This window comes from Malurus melanocephalus, unplaced genomic scaffold (genome assembly GCF_030028575.1).
Source record: "Malurus melanocephalus ecotype Western Australia unplaced genomic scaffold, MMel_1.1 scaffold_79, whole genome shotgun sequence".
Lineage (NCBI taxonomy): Eukaryota > Metazoa > Chordata > Aves > Passeriformes > Maluridae > Malurus > Malurus melanocephalus.
The window spans coordinates 603,625-621,826 of NW_026623311.1; positions in this window are offsets into that span (position 1 = coordinate 603,625).

Consider the following 18,202-nt stretch of genomic DNA (forward strand, 5'->3'; position numbering starts at 1 on the left):
GAACCTGCTGAATTACGCTTTGGAGTGCCTTGTCAAGCATTTAACTAAGGCTGGATAAAAATATTTTGGTTAGGACTCTCTTTTAACATGTGACATACTCCACAATTAAAACTTCTTTTGTAGAGGGCCAAGATGCAGGGAATATTGACTCAATTTGCAGCGGCTATTAAGTCAGATGACTTTCTTTGCCTTTGGTCCTAGATTCTGTTCTATGCTATCCATAAAATCAATGCTCTTCAGCACCCTTTCCATACAAAAAGAGGAACAAAGCCAGCATCACTCTTACAGAGTAAGATAGGGCATGATACTTTGGGCTGAGAGACTTCCTACAGATGTAGTAAATACRGAATCTTGCAGCCTCTGATCCAGCCCTCAAACAAGGACCTAAACTCAGTCTGATGATGTTGTACTCTGTCCATAACCCAAATCACTGCCCCTGAGCTTGTGAAGGATCTCTGCCTTCTGACTACTGATGATAAGGACTGCTCTCTGCAAAACAAAATTGTAAGCAAAATAATCAACTGGAATTACATTAATTACTCACAGGCAAAATAACTTGGTAATGTTATTGATAAGCCAATCTTTCAGAAAGTGGCCTTAKCTTGTTCTGACTACAGCGTGGCTATCTTATCCCAGAGTCCAAAACAAATTACATGAATGTTTCCTTGTATAATCCGCTGCCTGGCACGTGTCTTTCACCAGATTTCAAAGTTCAGGGGCATCTTCTGTCCTATCTAGAAGACTGTCAATATGAACAACTGGCAAGGCCAGCATCTGACCCAGGCCACTGACCTCTGACAGAACTGTACTTTGAGCTCCGCTGTTCATCACACTGCCAGCTCAGAGGAGCAGCAATGCAAGACAGGCTGACRCACCAAGGGCTCCTTGTTTGCTCCCAGACACAAACCAGCATGGGAGCATGAAAGAGAATTATTTACCTTAAAGCTACTGTGGTCCTTCTAGATGGCATCAATGTAGAGCTCATGGTTAACCCTCTGTGCCCACTTTCTTTCTCCCTCCAACAKCTTCAGACCTGAATTATGAAAGAATAAGGACCAGATGGATCCCACTGTTTTCACCTCTGCTTAAAAACATGAAGAGGTGTGGAGCACACAGTCAGCAGTACCAGGTTAAAGGCTCTCTGTCACACACAGGACRTGCTTGTACATCTGTAGGGTCATCCTGGACCCTGATGCCTGCTAGATCACTGCTGTCTTTTTCTAGGGGAAATGTAAAATTCCACAGCAGAGTCAAGGACTCACTCTGCAAAAGCAAAAGCAAAATAAATTGGGAAAGGAAGAAAACATTGTTTAAAGBGTAAAGGATGGGGCCACAGGTTTTTTGCAGTTTGATGGATGACTTGTTTAATTTGGCTCTGCATATTGCTGATATTCTCTCCATCTAAAATTGATACTGAAAATTCTTTGTCAGTAACTCTTTTTGACACTATCAACACCAGTAGTGAAGTTAATAAAATCCTAATCTTTCAATCAGTCTTTCTCAGTCCACATTATTTTTGCTACCAAGAGAGCAAAGAGCAAGCTTATGAGTACGCGTCTTTCAATTTTCTTACTTTTTGGAGCTCATGAACTTTATCTCCGTTTTTTTTTTCTCTGCATTGACATGAGGGTGAGTCATATGATTTCTGTTTCTGTTTTCTTTTTCCAGCTGTTCCAGGTTTGCTGGAAATGACTCACATGAAAGACCATRAAGATGTATTTGCTAAGAGGAAATCTGCAAATAAACTCTTTTCAATTTGCTCTTTTTAAAGAGAATTAATTTATGCTCCTGCCTCACACATACATTGGGAAAGGGACAGACCAGTTTTTCTGTGGGGGTAGATCRCCAAAGTTAGACATCCATATAAGCYTTGCCATCATTTGTACCACGAAGAATGCAGAAAAGAGAATCAGTGATTTTTGAGGCTATCATGGGAGAAACTGGGACTCAATTGATGTGTAAATTCTCAACACTAGTCCTGCGATAATTGAAGCTGTTAGGAAATAGCACACTATTTTAGCTGTCTCTGAATGTGCTGGAATCAAGTTTTCAGCTGGCATTAATTTTTCCTTTCTATTGGGTGCCATGGTCAGTTAGGCAGCAAACAATATCTTTTTCTTTGTTAAACGAGCTTGCCAGCATGAGAAAAGTCCCCATTTTTTAAAATAAAGATTTGTCCATTTTTCTCTAAAATGTGTTTTTCAGCTCTGGAGAACAGAACCATAATTTGAAAATCCTTTTAAATTTTGTCATCTTGGGAGCTGCTGGCATTTTTGGACATCTCACAGAGAATAAACTATACATAACATTCAAACAAAAAAATCAGTGTTCTGGCCAGCATCAGAGTCACAGTGAAAAAGAGAAAAACTAGAGCAAAAGCAAATGTGCAAGGATGAAAAAGCTTCTGTTATGGTCTGGATGGTGAGATAGGAAAAAAAAAAAAGTCTTTTTTTAACATGATGAAGTTTTTTGGTTTTTTTCTTTCTATTTTTTTTTTTTGGTTGCTTCCTTGCTTGCCTGCTTGCTTAGGGGTTTTGCTTGTATAGGTTGTTTGTTTGTTTTTTTGTTTGTCAGTACAGGTCTGGTCTTCGGTGGACAAAAAAATGACTTGCTAGACCATGCTTCCCCCTTCCTGCTCTCTCCTTTCTTCCCAGCACTGGGATTTATGACAGCTCCATTTCAAAACTTGCTCTGTTTTGCAGTTATATATAGGTAACTTCCTGGAAGTTATCTACTACTGATAGTAGTATTGGCATGTGTCTTTCTCTGATAGTAGGGGCCACAAGAARCAAGCTTTTGAAAAACATTCACTTTGTATTTGTTCTTAACCATATTATACACGAGAACAATGTTCTTCAGTTAAGAAYTTTTGTCTCAGTTGCACATTAAATACTTTGAATTAAGGCTACCCAGACTCTTGCTTCTCCCTTCTTCCRTTCATACCATGCCTTTGGGAAATAACTTCCTTGTGTTCAAAGTGGCACTATCTTAGGCTACAATGACAAATTGTTTTACTTATAGGAGCATAGCTCATCTGGTACATGTCCAGACAGAGCTGAGTGCATGAGCAGCTATTCAACATACTACTTCTTCTTGCTTAGCATAAAGCTCCAAGGTCTCAACATCACKAGCAAAGCCCTAGTAGAAGGACCATTACAAATTTTCCCAGGGGTTRTCGCTGGCAGTCATCCCTACAGTATCTTGATGAATCATCAGCATGTTCTGGCCTAATATGAGTTTTTATAGGTCTGAAATCTTGTGACTACTTAACATTACACATTCCCACTGATTGCAAATATAATGCTGTAGCACTTCCAACATKCCAGTTTCCTTAAACAAGGCACTCAGAAAAATCAAGAGTACAAATACGCAACTGTCTATGAAAAACTTGATTTAAATTACTTACAGGAATTTTTTTTTCTATAAGCAAGACTGAGTTAGTTGGTATCATATTTTTCATTTTCAGGTAATTGGAAAGATTAATAAAATTGAGGTCAGTCAGTCTCCATCCCTCCATCCATCCATCCATCCATCCATCCATCCATCCATCCATCCATCCATCCATCCATCCATCCATCCATCCATCCACCCACCCAAGCCTCTCTCTGCCTTTAACAGCATATGAACCTGCTGGGCAGTTTCAACCCAGTTTCACAGAAGGTCAGTGATGTCAAAGACAATTAACACTCTTCAGATTTGACACACTCAGGCAAAGCTGGGGATCTGGAATGGGCTCAGACACAACATGCAGTCATGTGCTTAGGCGAATAGGGAAGTTACAGAAGTAGGGGAAGGAGTTTAAGGAATGAGTAGCAGGAAACCATTGGAAAACAATTTTTATTGGTTCTGTGGTTCACAAAAATACTTTCCTATGGCCTTCTTTACCTTCCAAATTTTTCAGGTAGGGCCCCTCTCTTATTACTCTTCTTCTTCTTTGGTATACAACACCAATWAGCTCCCAGAGAAAGCTTAGGGGGAAAAAATAAGCAATTATAACTTTAAAGACTATATGACTGTATATATGTATAAGAACATAACTACATCAGCAAGAAAGGTATGGATAGCAAACTATACCTGTACAAGGCTGCCTTAATTGTGTCATTTCCTCCCTTATATGTGTTTGATGCTTAAACCTCAGAAACCCTGATTTTAACAAGGTGTTTTGCAAATCCAAGCTTTACACATACACAGATGGGAGCTGCAGGACTATGAAAKCGTGCAAAGCATTTCTGACTGCAGCATAGTTCCTGCAACTGAGAGTTTGAAATACAGAGTTCTTGACATTGTCTTATTAGTGAATCGCTAAATCTGGCGTATTTTAAATTCACAGTTCAACCATATTATTTGAAAGCAGGAAATTACTGAATCCACTTTTAGAAAAGCCTACATGATAGCAAGATGTCAAAGTACAACAGCTTTTTCAAGTTGATGCAGCTGGGTCCTGAGTTTGAGAACTTATTTATTTAATGTATTTCAAATAACACCTTTAATGCCTTGTATCTTGAAAGAACTTAACAGACAGGGTTCATTCATTGCAACAGACTGTCTTACGAATACCAAAAAGGCAAAAAAGTTTTATTTGTGCAATTTTCCCCCCAGTATTCCTTGTTCTGACAGAAAAAAATATGGTTTTTAAACATATAGTTTCTTAATTCAGGAACTGGGTGATAATTGACTGAAGAGAAAAAAATCACATCAGATATCTGTAGTTAATCGATGTTAAAATGTATGAGCCCAGTGAGAATGACAGGTCTGTAAGCAGGAGGGGAACCTTTAAGCTGTAGGTGCAATGTACACCTGCATGAAATCAACTGCTAACTGCACAAACACTTGTGTTTGTCTTTCTCTTCATAGATGTGTATTACACCTCATCATCTACAGCCATTAAGGTCCTCCTGAGGAAAGAAGACTTCTAAGGYCCTGGATCAATGTTCAAGACAAACACAGACAGTCCCAGGCTGTGATGCTCTGTGCTCCCAGGGGCCAGGTCACCGTGATGAATTTGACATATGCTAATGCAGGATTGGAAGCCCGAGGTAGAAATTTGCATCTGTGCATGACTAGGGCAGGAACTAAAAAAATACCAGGAAGATGATACAGAGAAAAGAAGGAATAAAACACTGATGTCAGAAGCATCCAAGTGGATCAGGTGAAACACCTAGGATGTATTGGACGTGATTTATTGACTGATTGAGTCAATATGATGACAGAAGGAATGAAAAACAACAAAATCATTCAGTGGCAACAAAATCAGGTGTGTGTCAGAGATTTGGTCTCTCCCATGATGCTTGCACCCTGGGATTTAGCCAGGAAAGGTTAGTTTGGAAGGCATGGTAAGCATGACAAAGAAAAGAAGAGTTGGTGAATGGAAGTGACATATCAAGTGACATAYCACTTTAGCAACCATTTGATGGTTTTAGCCCTCTGTGAAATTCCAGATGCGGATTTGAAAGTGAGAGAGCCAGCAGCCAGGTCAGTACTTCATCATTTCTAATGATGTGGGGTCACGGGACTGGACGGAAACTGACTGCTCCTCTGTGGAATCTAACAGCCAAGCAGAACCCACAGGAGYACCTCATAGCTCATAAATACAGCTAGGCTACAAACCCGTGCTTTAAATGGTTTTGAAATCACTGATTATCCAGGCATCTCCTGTGATAAACTGCCACACAAYTTAATTATCTTCCACAGTATCAATTTAGTGCGATCCCTCGGGATGTGTCATTGAACTCTGTCTTCACAYGGAGCAAATGGATCTGTTACATCCTCTTTAGCCCTTTGGACACAGAGGAGAGTCACATGCCCCACATGCACCAGCAGTCAGCTTTGGCAGCTTGTCCTTGATGCTGTTTTTATTTTTTTCTTTCACCTGTGCCAGCTCTGAGCTCTGTGCCCCATCAAAGAGCAGAAACCAAGAGACAGAGAACAGAGGGAAACTCCAGCAGGACACTTGCATGCCTGCTCTTTGCCTTCTTCCTTGAGGGACCTTCCTGTCCCTGCCTGGGAAAGAGTGTCCAAAGGGAGAACTCTACCAACCTCATTGCCTTGAATAACCCACTGGTAGTTWTGGAAAGCTAGGAAAGCATCCAAAGATACTTTCACTTAAGCAAAGCTTCATTCCTGCACATTTCCCAGGGACCAAGCTCCTTTCATTTGACCCCACAGAGTAGTTGCACTGCCGGTATATGGCAGCCTCCTTAAATTTTGTGATGACAGGAGCTCACAAACTCTTGTGTTAAGCCCATAAGAATACCACATGGTAGCATTGAAGATTAAAGCAATGCTGAACAAAAGAATCCAAACCCCACACTGTCCCTTGGCTTGCACAGATCAAGGGAAAACCATAGGGTGAACACACTCAATGGCAGAATGCCTGGGATTATGAATACAGAACATTGAGGAAGAAACCTCAAAGTTTTCTGTTGTGGAGATGTTTCTGAAGAAACCTGTCTCTGAGCAGACCAAAGTTTACAACAACTTGGCTCCAGACCTGGTGCTGTGGCTCAGACTTATCTCTGCCTATGGCAGGGTGTTTTTGTGAGAGCAGAATTCTGCTTTTCTGTGGTACTCGCCGTGCTCAAGGTTATCCTTTAATCCTGCAGGACAGGTTAATTTGGTCCAGCTGGAGGGCAGTGCGCAGCAGCACAGCAGGTACCCTGCATGTGTGCTTGTTTCATGTGTAAAAGTTGCACTGGGTTTTTAAGAAAACCKGATCCTCCTTATAAGGGGAGCAAAGCCAGCACTCACTTGCAGGAAAAATCATTATTAATGACCAAGGCCAGCAGGAGCTCAACAAAAGAGTTTTCACCTTCCCAAAATTCAAATGCCAGATTCCTGGAAACAATTGAGCAACACTCAAGGAAGCGATGCTGAGCAAGCTACCCAGCAGCTCTGGGACTGGAGCAGGCAGATGGATACAAGGAGATGGGTGCATGACATCTGCAAAGTCAGTATTGTCCTGCCCTCGTGCTTGATTGAATTCCTGCAGAGGAATTTTTCTCCTTGTACAGTTTCAGAGACAGTGGTTTATTCCACTAAATTATTGTTATCAGTATCATTAATACTACCTTTAAAGATCCTCTCACCCAAGCTCTGTCTTGTATCTTACATAGCTTTCAGAAAATTATTTAAGTTTGCTATGTTCCATCAGTATGAAGCACAACTTGTTCAAATGCACAAAGAATACAGCAAGGAGAAAAGTAATTTGTGTGAGGGAAGCAGTCAATGACTCCATTGATGCATACTACTTTATAGGCTTTTCACTGCCAATCAGTGTCACGGCTTTTCGAGTCTTTTTACAAACCAGTGCACATTATTTCATGCAGTTCAACTGATTTTAGCCTGACAGTGGTCTGTAAATAAAGCTGTCCCTTGTCAAACAGTTAACTCCTTTTCCCTTGCACATCACCTCTGAATATTGCTGGAGAAACAAGCCACCATCAGTGGCTACTGGCCCAGACAGGCACCAGAAGGCAATCTGACCATCTTCATTTCATGCAAAAATGCAGCTRGAGAAGAAGCTGGGAGCCATCTGCAAGCAGAGCAAGGTTCACAGTATCCTCCTCTGGATCCTCAGGGCAGGAGGCAAATTTTGACTACTTAGTACCAAGTTGAGCTTGAAATATCAGGGCTGCAGAGGGATTGGGTAGTGTGGATTTAGTGGGGTGGGTGGTTCTGTTTTGTTTTGGAGGGTTTTTTATTTTTTAAAGTAGCTAAGCAAGGAGCAACCTGATGTGGAAACAGCAGCAGTCTCATCACACTGGCACTGATTTTATCTGTACGCCCTCTGTTGCAATTATTTCTTTCTAAGGGTTTCAGCAAATGTTCCTGTTAATTTAATAAAGACATAAACAGATAAGTTGTTGAAGACCCTTCCTGCTTACAGGTAGGGCTCTTGAAGCTCTGAAACAGTTCCTGTTGTACCAGAGGCCTCTGTTTATACATCCTGACACAGACTGAAAAAAGCTGTGCTGGAAATCAGAGATTGTTGTGCCCCTCAGAAACAAAAAAGAAAAATGAAAGGAACATTCAACCGGGATCACTTCAAGAGGATCTTGCTTCAGTGAAATGGTGCTGGAACCTCCTAAAAGCTTTGCAATGTCCTGCCCAGCTGGGAAATGCATTCACTGCTCAAGAGACAACTTCGTTCATTCATGCTGTACTGCAACATTCGTATTTTTCCAGCTCAGTGACTCTGATATGCAGACATGGGTAAAGGCAGAGTTGAGAAGAAAGACATTTCAGCTTTTTCCTCCAGGCTTTTAGCTCTAAGACAACATTATTCAGTGATTAGATTAGTGCTCTCCAAACCCAGCTGTTATTTTTGAAGCTGCCCTTTTCCAGGTTTCTGATATCAAACAGTTGCTAAAATTCAACATGCCTCAGTTTCCTCATCTATAAAATTGGGGTGAAACCCATTTTTAAATCTAAGGGCAAAATATTTTTAAATGCTGGGATGTTTACCTATTAATGGCTCTGTGAAAAAACAAGCTATGACCATTCTACAGGTTATTTTCTTGTGTTTGGACCTGCCCTCTCTTCAAATTCAAAACAGAATGTTGTGACTGGCTAAATGGTTTTTATTGCATCCACCAGTGCAATTAGCTGCTTGATCCAAACAAGCAAATGCTTTATCCTGCATGTCTGCACATAGAGTTATCCAACAATTTATTTTTTCCCCAAAGTAACTCCACATAGAAGCATGCCCTTAAGGTTCACATCTTTCACTGAAATCAATCAACAATCCAGGATCAGGGCCTTATAAACTGCTTTAGAGGTGCTTCATAGACTGATTTGCTCAGCCAAACCAATGTTTAATTTAATATAGAGAAATGTCTTCCCATTTTAATTCACACAGCTTCAGAGGGATGTCACAAGAAAATACTCTCCTCCTTGGAAGAAAAATAGAAAAGATAATTAATTTCTTTCTAGGTAGAAATCAGTTTCTGCCTCAGACTCAAATTTTTCCTCAACTCTACAGAGTCAATTGAATCACAGGCTCGCCTCTGCAGTGTAAGCAGAGATATCCCTGGAAAGGGAATGAGGAGCTGTTTCTATAATCCAAATACAATCCTGACCTGAAGGGACAAAGTCAGAGGATATGTATTTGCTTAACTCCATCAACTGATAAACATAATTTTTTCCACAATATTTTATGATTCATGATAGTTGATTTGAGAAAAAAAAAAAAAAGTTGCCCCAAGCATGGAAACAATTAATTAGCATTTTTGTAGAACACAGGAATGCAGAAATAACAGTGGTGCGGTTGAAAGACAAATAACACCACTTGAATGTGCCTTGCAAAGGCAGATGAGCAAACTCCCCTTCACTACATCAGGTAGCAATACCTGATGCAGGTAGGTGCATTGCTCAGGTGCATCATTTACCTGTGATCTGTCTCACAACATTGCTGAATAGCACTGCTTCATAATATTTCTTAATTCTGGAAAACTTGTGCAGAAATTAATATGCTTTATAGGTGAATATTTGCAATTAAAAAATCCAATAGATAACCTTTTCTGATTCAGTCTGCTTATGATCTTTTTRCTGCTTTATCAGAAGCAAAAAGAAATTAAAGAGCCTGCCAAGGCTTAACTTGCTCAGCAGGCTGCAGGCATTAACATCAGCCTTGTAAGGAAAATGCTTGTGCTGGCCTTATCTGGGGAAGGTCAGCTCCCACAGGGACTGGGTGACAGCAGCTCCAGYACTTATTAAATGCATGAATTTTCAGTTCCTAGGACTGCTTCACAAAACAAATGAGTAAATCCCACTTACAAGCAGCCAGAAAATACCACAAGYTGATACCTTCAAGGCTTCCTGGCCCTTGTCCTCAGGAGCACAAAGGTCAGTTTGYACAGGGATAGAAGAGGCAGTACACACAAGGAAAATGGATATCAGATACGAAGAAAACTGCTTCTCCCTGAGTGTGATCCCATGCATCAGAAAGTCTCCTCAATTTTTTCAGGAATGGTTTGAGTCTCTTGCATAATGAAACTTTAATTTCAAGTCCTTAAAAAAAAAAAACAAAAACAAAAACAAAACCACAAAAACCCAAAACACAATATGCACCCCAACTGTAACAGGAAAGATGTTACAAAAAAAGGATACTGAAGGAATTGTAGTATCAGAGCAAGATGTCTGTGGCACAGCTCAGCTCTGCCTTGCCCTGTGGCATCCAGAACATGTCTGGTTTTATCTGTTATTTTTCCACAGCTTGTCTCTCGGCTTTTTCAGCCATCACAGCCTCATATTTACACAGCTGCCTCTGAAGCTGTAAGTCAGCACAGAGATTGTTGCACAAACAAATGGAACATGTGGATCTTGCCAAATATCACTTACTCCAGTTTTCTTCCTCCTTCTTAAGCAGTTTATGTTTTGGCAATAACAGACTTTGTGAAAATTAAAAAGAAAATGCTTTATGCTGTATGTCATGTATAATGCATATCTGTTTTGGCAGAAAAAAAGTTTCGAGTAGCTTTAGGATGGGAGAAAATACAAATAAGAGAAGTTTCAGTCTAAGGCAGCAAAATTCAATGTCACACTAAGATCGGTGCTGAGGCTGCTGGATGTGTTACACCCCACCTGAGCCAGAGAGATCCCTCCACACAACCCTTTGGGTTTGACCAGAGAGACACACCCTGCCAGGTCAGGTTTACTCAGTCACAGTGTGTAGTGTGACATTCTGGGGCCAGGTTCTGCATTTGCTTTCTCCCTCCTTCAAAACAGGTTAACCTTCAACATCTGGTTTTGTATTTTTTTTTATCACACCAGTTGTGATAAATGAATTTATGCTGTTGCTTGCTTCTGTAAAACAGGCACTACATGCTGAATAAATGCAGTGCAACAGGGAATGCAGTGCAACATCACACTGAGTATGGGAGACAGATCAGATGAAGACAGATACATATTTGCACTCTGAAATGAAGTTATCAAAGGTCTCTTAACCTGCAGATATTGCTATAAATAGACTGACATCCTGCATTATGAGAAACTCCAGAGAGGTCTGTCTCATAGAGGTCTCTTTATTCCTCCACTGCTTGAAGTGAAAATACAGATTGGAGAAGACAGGGCTGTACAGGTGGAGTAACAAAAGGTGTTACTAAACATAAGATACAGCCAGATGTCCATGCAGCAGCATCCAACTGCARACTCTACAGAGGAATGTGGGCTGGAAGAAACCAGCTGAAGGAGGTCAAGTGGCACTGGGCCAGGTCCTCCAATGTATTCAGCAGAAGCTGTGCCTCTGTAAGTATCCACACCAGCATGGGATCACACTCAGGGGGAAGCAGTTTTCTTCATATCTGATATCCATTTTCCTGTGTGTACTGCCTCTTCTATCCCTGTGCACCTTCAAGACAGTCACAGAGTAAGCTGAGTTGGAAGGGACCCACAAGGGTCTGACTCTGTCTCTCTGTGCCCTCATGTGAAGCAGGGGTACACAGCAATGAYTCCTCCTCAATACCTTCTCTTCCTTATGCTAAACAAATTCTATTTTCTGGGTAAACCTATTCAGCAGTTTCTAGCATTGGAGGAATTCATTCTCTCTCTGCTCTGCTCTCCTCCCTAGCACACACAGGATATTGAGACAGACTATTTGCAAAGGTTAACCATGAAGAAATAGTGCACCTGGAGAAATGAGGGCCATAAAGAAGCAAAAGCACCCCTGTGTCACCCCTCCTTTTAACAAACAGCCATGGGCTTTGCCAGTGAGAGCTGTGCTGGCAAGGATAATGATAAATCTGAGCCCATTCAAACAAAACTATTACAGCAGAAATCAGCCTACCTGCAATCCCACTACCTTTTATTACAGCCTYATTGAACTACACAGTTTGCTAAGTTTTAGTCACGGTCAGTGTGTGGGCAGAAAACAAAAGGAAGGAGCAAGCAGCAGTCCCTGCTTCAGAAAGAGAGATCAGCTCCCCAGCACTTCATCTCCTGTGATGAAGTGTTGAAGCCCCACCATCCCACTGCGCTGTGCTGGTTTTGCTTGGCTCAGTTTTTGGAAGTGGGAGGGGCTAAAAAGATGGCTCCTGTGAGAAGCTTCTGGAGGCTTCCACCATGTCCTGCAGAGCCAATGGTGTTGGCCCTGAGGATGATGGACATGCCACTGACCAAACCTGGGCCAATTGAAGAAGGTGGTTACACCTCTGTGAAAACATATTTAAGAAGAAATCAAAACAAGGGGCACTCAGAGTAGTTTTGCCAGTGGAGGAGGCTGAGAATATGTGAGGGAATGCAGACACCAAGGTCAGTGCAGGAGGGGGAGGAGCTGCTCCAGGCGCCGGAGCTGGGATTCCTGTGCAGGCCGTGGTGACGAGCATGGTGGAGCAGGCTGTCCCCCTGCAGCCCATGGTGACCATGGTGGAGCAGGCTGTCCCCCTGCAGCCCATGGTGACCATGGTGGAGCAGGCTGTCCCCCTGCAGCCCATGGGGTCCACAGAGGGTGCAGAGATCCACCCGCAGCCCGTGGAGGAGGGAGGTCCCCACGCTGCAGTGGGCGGACGCCGAGAAGGGGCTGTGTCCAGCAGAGAGCCATGGAGAGAGAGGCCTTGCTCCCGAGATAGAACAGCCTGGCCTTGGGCCTGCACCCAGGGGATGAGAGACCACATGGTGCAGCAGTTTTGGGACGACTGTCTGTGAGGAGGGACTCACGATGCAGCAGATGTGTGTGGACTGCTGCTTGTGAGAGTGGAACCACGCTGGAGAGGTTCACTGAGAACTGTCTCCCGTGGGAGGGACCCCATGGCAACGCAAGGGAAGGACTCTTCTCCTTCAGCAGCCGCAGACGATCCGGTGATGAACTGACCAACCCCACACCCTGAACTGACCAACTCCACACCCTGTTCACTCCCCGCTGCTTTGTAGTCGGTGGGAATGGGGGAGGGAATGGGGAGAAGGTCGGTGTCTTTGAGGGTTTTTATTTTATTTCTCATTCTCCTCCTCTGACTTTGTTAGTAATAAATTCACTTCATAATTTAAGTAGTGCCTGTTTTGTCCTTCAAGTGTTTCCTCCCTGCTCCTTATCTCAACTCATGAATGCTTTTGTTAATTTTTTTTTCCCATCACTCTTTTCTGCCCAGTGGTAGTGGGGGAGAGCGAATGAGTAGGTGTTGTTGGTACCTGGCTTTCAGCCAGCATTCTAAACGAYGACACTGGCGCCATGTTGGGCATCAAGAAAGACTATTATTTGAAGAATTCACGTAAGTCTTTATGAATTTTGTTTTACCAACTACAAAAAAGTTATTTTACTGCAGGATTTTCCTTTGAGGTGTTTTCATTAATTACATTGCCGGTATCTGCAGCCAAAATACCACGTGTCTCTTTGTAGGCGGTTCCATTTGCAGCTGAGAATAAATGAGTTTTCAGCCTTTGAATACACATGGAACAATAAGGAACAGTTGTAGGCAACAGTGGTAGCTGCCTAGAGGCACTGAAAGGATTTAGGAAGACATTTCTTCACTTTGAATTTAGACCAGGTGGTGATACCTGAATGAGCATTATTTTTAAACAGCATCATCCTTAGGAACTAATTTTTTGGCAATCAGTTTCAAGCTTGAAATTAGGATATTCCTGTATTYAATTTATGCAGCTAATTTTCTGTAATTATTAGCAGTGACAAAGTCTAGCACATGCCTTTTCAATTTACATAAAGAGAAACTGCAAACCTAAACTTCCTATTGCAGTTCAAGATTTCTGGTATTTCGTGGAGCTCCTCTGACTTCTTACTGTTAACTTGTGCCAGAAAGTCCAGTACAATTTGTCCTGTGTGGCTGAAGAGTAATTATTCATTCATGCTAACCCACAAGGGGGTCAGACTTTATTAATTTTAATCTGTTTTACACAGACATTAAAGCAAATTAATTTTCAAGTTTAATTAAAACACAGGTTTTAAATATAGACTAACAATATCTAAGAAACTAAAGAGGGTAGCACTGCTCTCATTGAACTTACATCCATGGGATTTCAACAGATGAAGAATCAGATCCTTTCCTTTCTCCTTGAGATTAGTGACCCATACTCAGTAGTGTTTTATATCACTAATGTGTGAAGAACTGAYATTTGTCATCCCCAAGTATGTTGTTTACAAAATTTACAACTTCWTAAAAGTAATTTAATCTTTGATTTCAGTGATGCTGAGAGTCCTTACAGTTGTTACACTTCCACCACAACAGAAACAGAAAATTCTGAAATTACTTGCTCTCCTTCAGTTTTGGAAGCAATGAAGGTTTTGGATAACTATGGTAGGAATAAACAAACTGATCAGAAATTAGAGACAACTGTTGTCATTTTAAGGAAATTGGGTGATGCTTAGGAATATTTATGCTGGAGAGAAAAAGATGGSCTTTTAAAACACTTGATTCTGTGAATTGAAAGAACTGCAGTTGGACAGAGGTTTCTGCATGACCCAGYTGGTTTGCCAAATCAAGATGTGTTCCAGTGTATTAAGTGACAGAGYTGAGCAAAAGAAAGTCTATGGCTGAGCTATAATAACACAGGATTTCTGCTGGAAAATCAGTTGGGAAATCCACGAACAGAGCATCCAAGTAGTAAGAACGCATTGCTTCAATAAGATTTCTTTTATAGTTTTGACACTACATGTTCTTACCCAAAGCAGATGGTATCCTTGGACAAGGTGATTAAATTGCTCCAGGAGATATTCTTACTGAGAAATATTAATTACATACTATTAAATGAAAGTTTCATAGTGCTATTAAGTGTTTTAAAAATGGATAAGCAAGAAGCACAGTCCTGCAACTCATTGAATCTTAGAATTCCAAACAAAAAAATGTCTAAATAAGRCCTCTACAATGCCATGCAGTGCTTGAAATGGTGTAGCAGGCAAAGAAGTGTTTTATTAGGTACAGTTCAGAGTACTTTATTTGCAATCTTGAAACTTAAAATCAGCAGTAGAAATGACAAATCATCAGGGAGACAGAAAAATCACAAGAACAGAGACACATAATTTCCTGGCAAATCAAAGATATAAAAGGTAAATCATGTGTGCAGTAAGAAAGCCACAACCAAATATCCCATATGTATCATTTCCCACAGGTTTTGGTTTTCCTTTAGTGTCCCACATTTTTTTCTTTTTTCTGCAGTACACACTTCAATTAAAGCAATTTCTGGTGATCCTCTATCTGAAGGATACTCTCGTGGAATGTTCTTTGATGTACTGTACTTCTAGGAGAATCTTTGTTTGGATCATGTTTTCTGAGCGCAGTAAAGCCATTAGATTTCACGTTATATTTCAATATACCTCAGAGATTGAAAGAAATTATATAAGCACATAGGTTTTTCAAGGTGGTCAAAACTGGTCACTGATGACAGGGCATGTCCTGATGTCAGTATTTCCTAAGGAAATGCTGATTGAGTAAAGAGAAAAAGCACACAGCCTTTTTTGTACTCATGACTGACACTKAACATTAAAAAGTATTTTGTAGCAGTAGCCTCATACTCCAAGTATTTATCCTGGGGGAAAAAGTAGTTTTATCCATTAAACTCTTGTTTACCAATAAAAACTTTGAACTACTCATCTAAGTAGATGTTTCCTGTAAACAGTGAATGGGACTCTTTTGCAGCGTGAATGAAGTTATTTGAACTGTATGCTGCCTTGAACATGGAAAGAGAACTGKAGGCATTTAAAACAAGAATAAAAATGTGTACAGCATTTGTAAGATCCTTTGCCAATTCACRAAGAACCTTTAAAGTAAATAAACAGGAGAAATCTCAGCTTGGGCTAAAAAAAACCCTGAACAACAAAACATCTACCAATACTTTTGCCCTGCTATACAAAGTAAAGAATGTAATTGTTACATTGTCCAAATACTTTTTCTTKTAAGTGAGGTTGCTGTGTAGTTCTGGGAAGACATTTTTATTGCACTGCTGATTTTGAAGTCTATACTGAGTTGTTCCAATGGTTACTGGCAGCAGAGCTCACAAAAATTCCATTCAGAGCAATTGAGAGAAAACTGATATTTCAATGATTTTCAGCTTTGTTCCRTTCTAGCACAAGAGAAGACAAAAGCCAGTAAGCAATTCAGCTGTCTCACCTTCATGGTTAGCATAAAGCAGGCTCTGACAGAGAGTGCTACTCTCCTCTTTTGAATGGTTTGTGCTTCTGGATACCTCTAACAGCTCTAACACACATCTCACCTCAAACCAGCAGTTGTGCAGACAACACACCCATGACCCTCTTCAAAATTTAAAGGCAGTAAACCTGTTTTGCAGTTGCAAGCTCTTAAGGGAGACAAGARCCTCTCTTGGCATCAGAAGTCTCTGACTTCCAACCTTCAGCTTCTCCAGAAGCCRCATTTACCTTAATAGCAGGGGAGAACCCCACCTGCCTCACTGTTACAGATGGGATTCAGCTCCTCAAGCTGCTGCATTTCAGAGAAGATCCTCTCCATCTTCCTTTCCTCTTCTCTGGTGCTGTTCTCCTGTAAATCCTCCACTTAACAACATAGCTCCTCCAGGACAAAGAGAGAGACTCCAAGCATTCCCCACAGCYTAAGACACTTTCAGGGCTGCATCCACCATTTCCAACTTTCTGTCCAAGTCTCTACCTCGGCACAGATAGCTGCCAGGGAAATCACTCCATGCTGTGTTAACACCACATTGGAGACTTTTGCTGCAGAACCAGTTGATCCGACTCCCTCTTCTTTGTCACCTTTTGTATAAACTGCTCTRTTAGCTGTGCTGTGGGAGCTACACTTATATATTTCTTACTTAAATACCAGCTAAAAGAGTGACCTGTCCTAACTGGGGGCAGCTGTAGCAAAAGTTCAAGGTACCTGGAATAAAATGCAGCTGATTGTGCCCATTGAAGCTGCCAGAGCAGCTTCCTTACCTTGTCTTTGCCTAGTAACAGCAAGTATCTTAAATTTCTTGAAGTGTTTCCAASCACTCCCTGATGATCTTGGACCTTGTCACCAGAAAGTCAAGAAGCTTCCAAMGAGCCCAGAGATCACTGCACAAAAAGCTGCATCTTTAGCTGTGCTCTTATAATACCCATTTCATAATATTTTGAATTTAGCCTCTTTTMAAGCTATAAATGGAACAGTAACATGACATGATGGATAAAAGATGAAAAATGATTGGGAGCCRTTTTTTACACCAGCAGACAGGTCTGGGTGTTGCAGAAGATGATGAAATACTTTCCCTTCCCCCATTTTAACTTTAAAATTCAACTTCAGATGCTGAAGATGGAAGATCAAACCTTGATTTGCTATCATAATTTATGGCACCAACGGATGTTTGTGCAAGCCATGCCTCTGTCTGGTTCTTAATCCTACTAAGTTCTTGACCTCCACACTGTTTTATGTCAATGAATTCATGTCAGTTTCCACAGAAAACCACAACATTTCCTAGGACTTATTTCATTTACAACCATTATCATGCAAGAATCTCTTCTGTGCTACTCTAAATGAGAAATCTGGGGGTTATATTCCCCCTTCTCGTTCATTTAATATAGGCCTTAAAATGATGACACTCCCATCCTGCAGCCTCCAACACAGTCCTGATATTGTGGACAGTATTATGAGTCTCACCAAAAGACAGTGCAGACCCTTGGTTATCTCTATAAAGTAGCTCATTTCTGCTGCTTTTCTGACTCAAAAAGTATGAAAGGGGCTACTTATYTTACCAATATCAGCAAATGTGGTTTATAGTGCGATAGTCAAACTGGCTGAGTAAAAATTAATAGGCACTTCTGCTCAAGTTCTCTACTCTGTTCCACTCCAGCTGGAATGAAACTCATAAAACTTAAAACACAGTTGAGTGAAGGCTTTCACACCTTCATTGTTTGATGTTGCTTTATGATTAATTATGTGGCTATTTCYGTCAAGCTGACAACCATCAGGACAGGGCACAAAACTATTATTCAAACAGGAAATTTCGGGTCCAGCRATTGGTTTCCTGTCTGGCCTGATTCACATGATGCAGGGTTGAGGATTTTTTGTGTTTTGCATCTTTTCCAGTACGATATCAATATCAAAAAAATCAATCAGTGGCTGATGGTGAATATTAAAATCACTGGAATGCTAAAAAGATAGCACCTTTTGAATAGACAGCAGGTTTCTGGAGGCAGAGAGCAAGACACTCATAGGTCCAAAAAACTGTAAAGTTTGGCAGACTAGCAATTCTTCTGGCACTTAATAAACCTACATTACATTTGTCAATTCCTGTTTTAGGCTTCTCTCCTTAT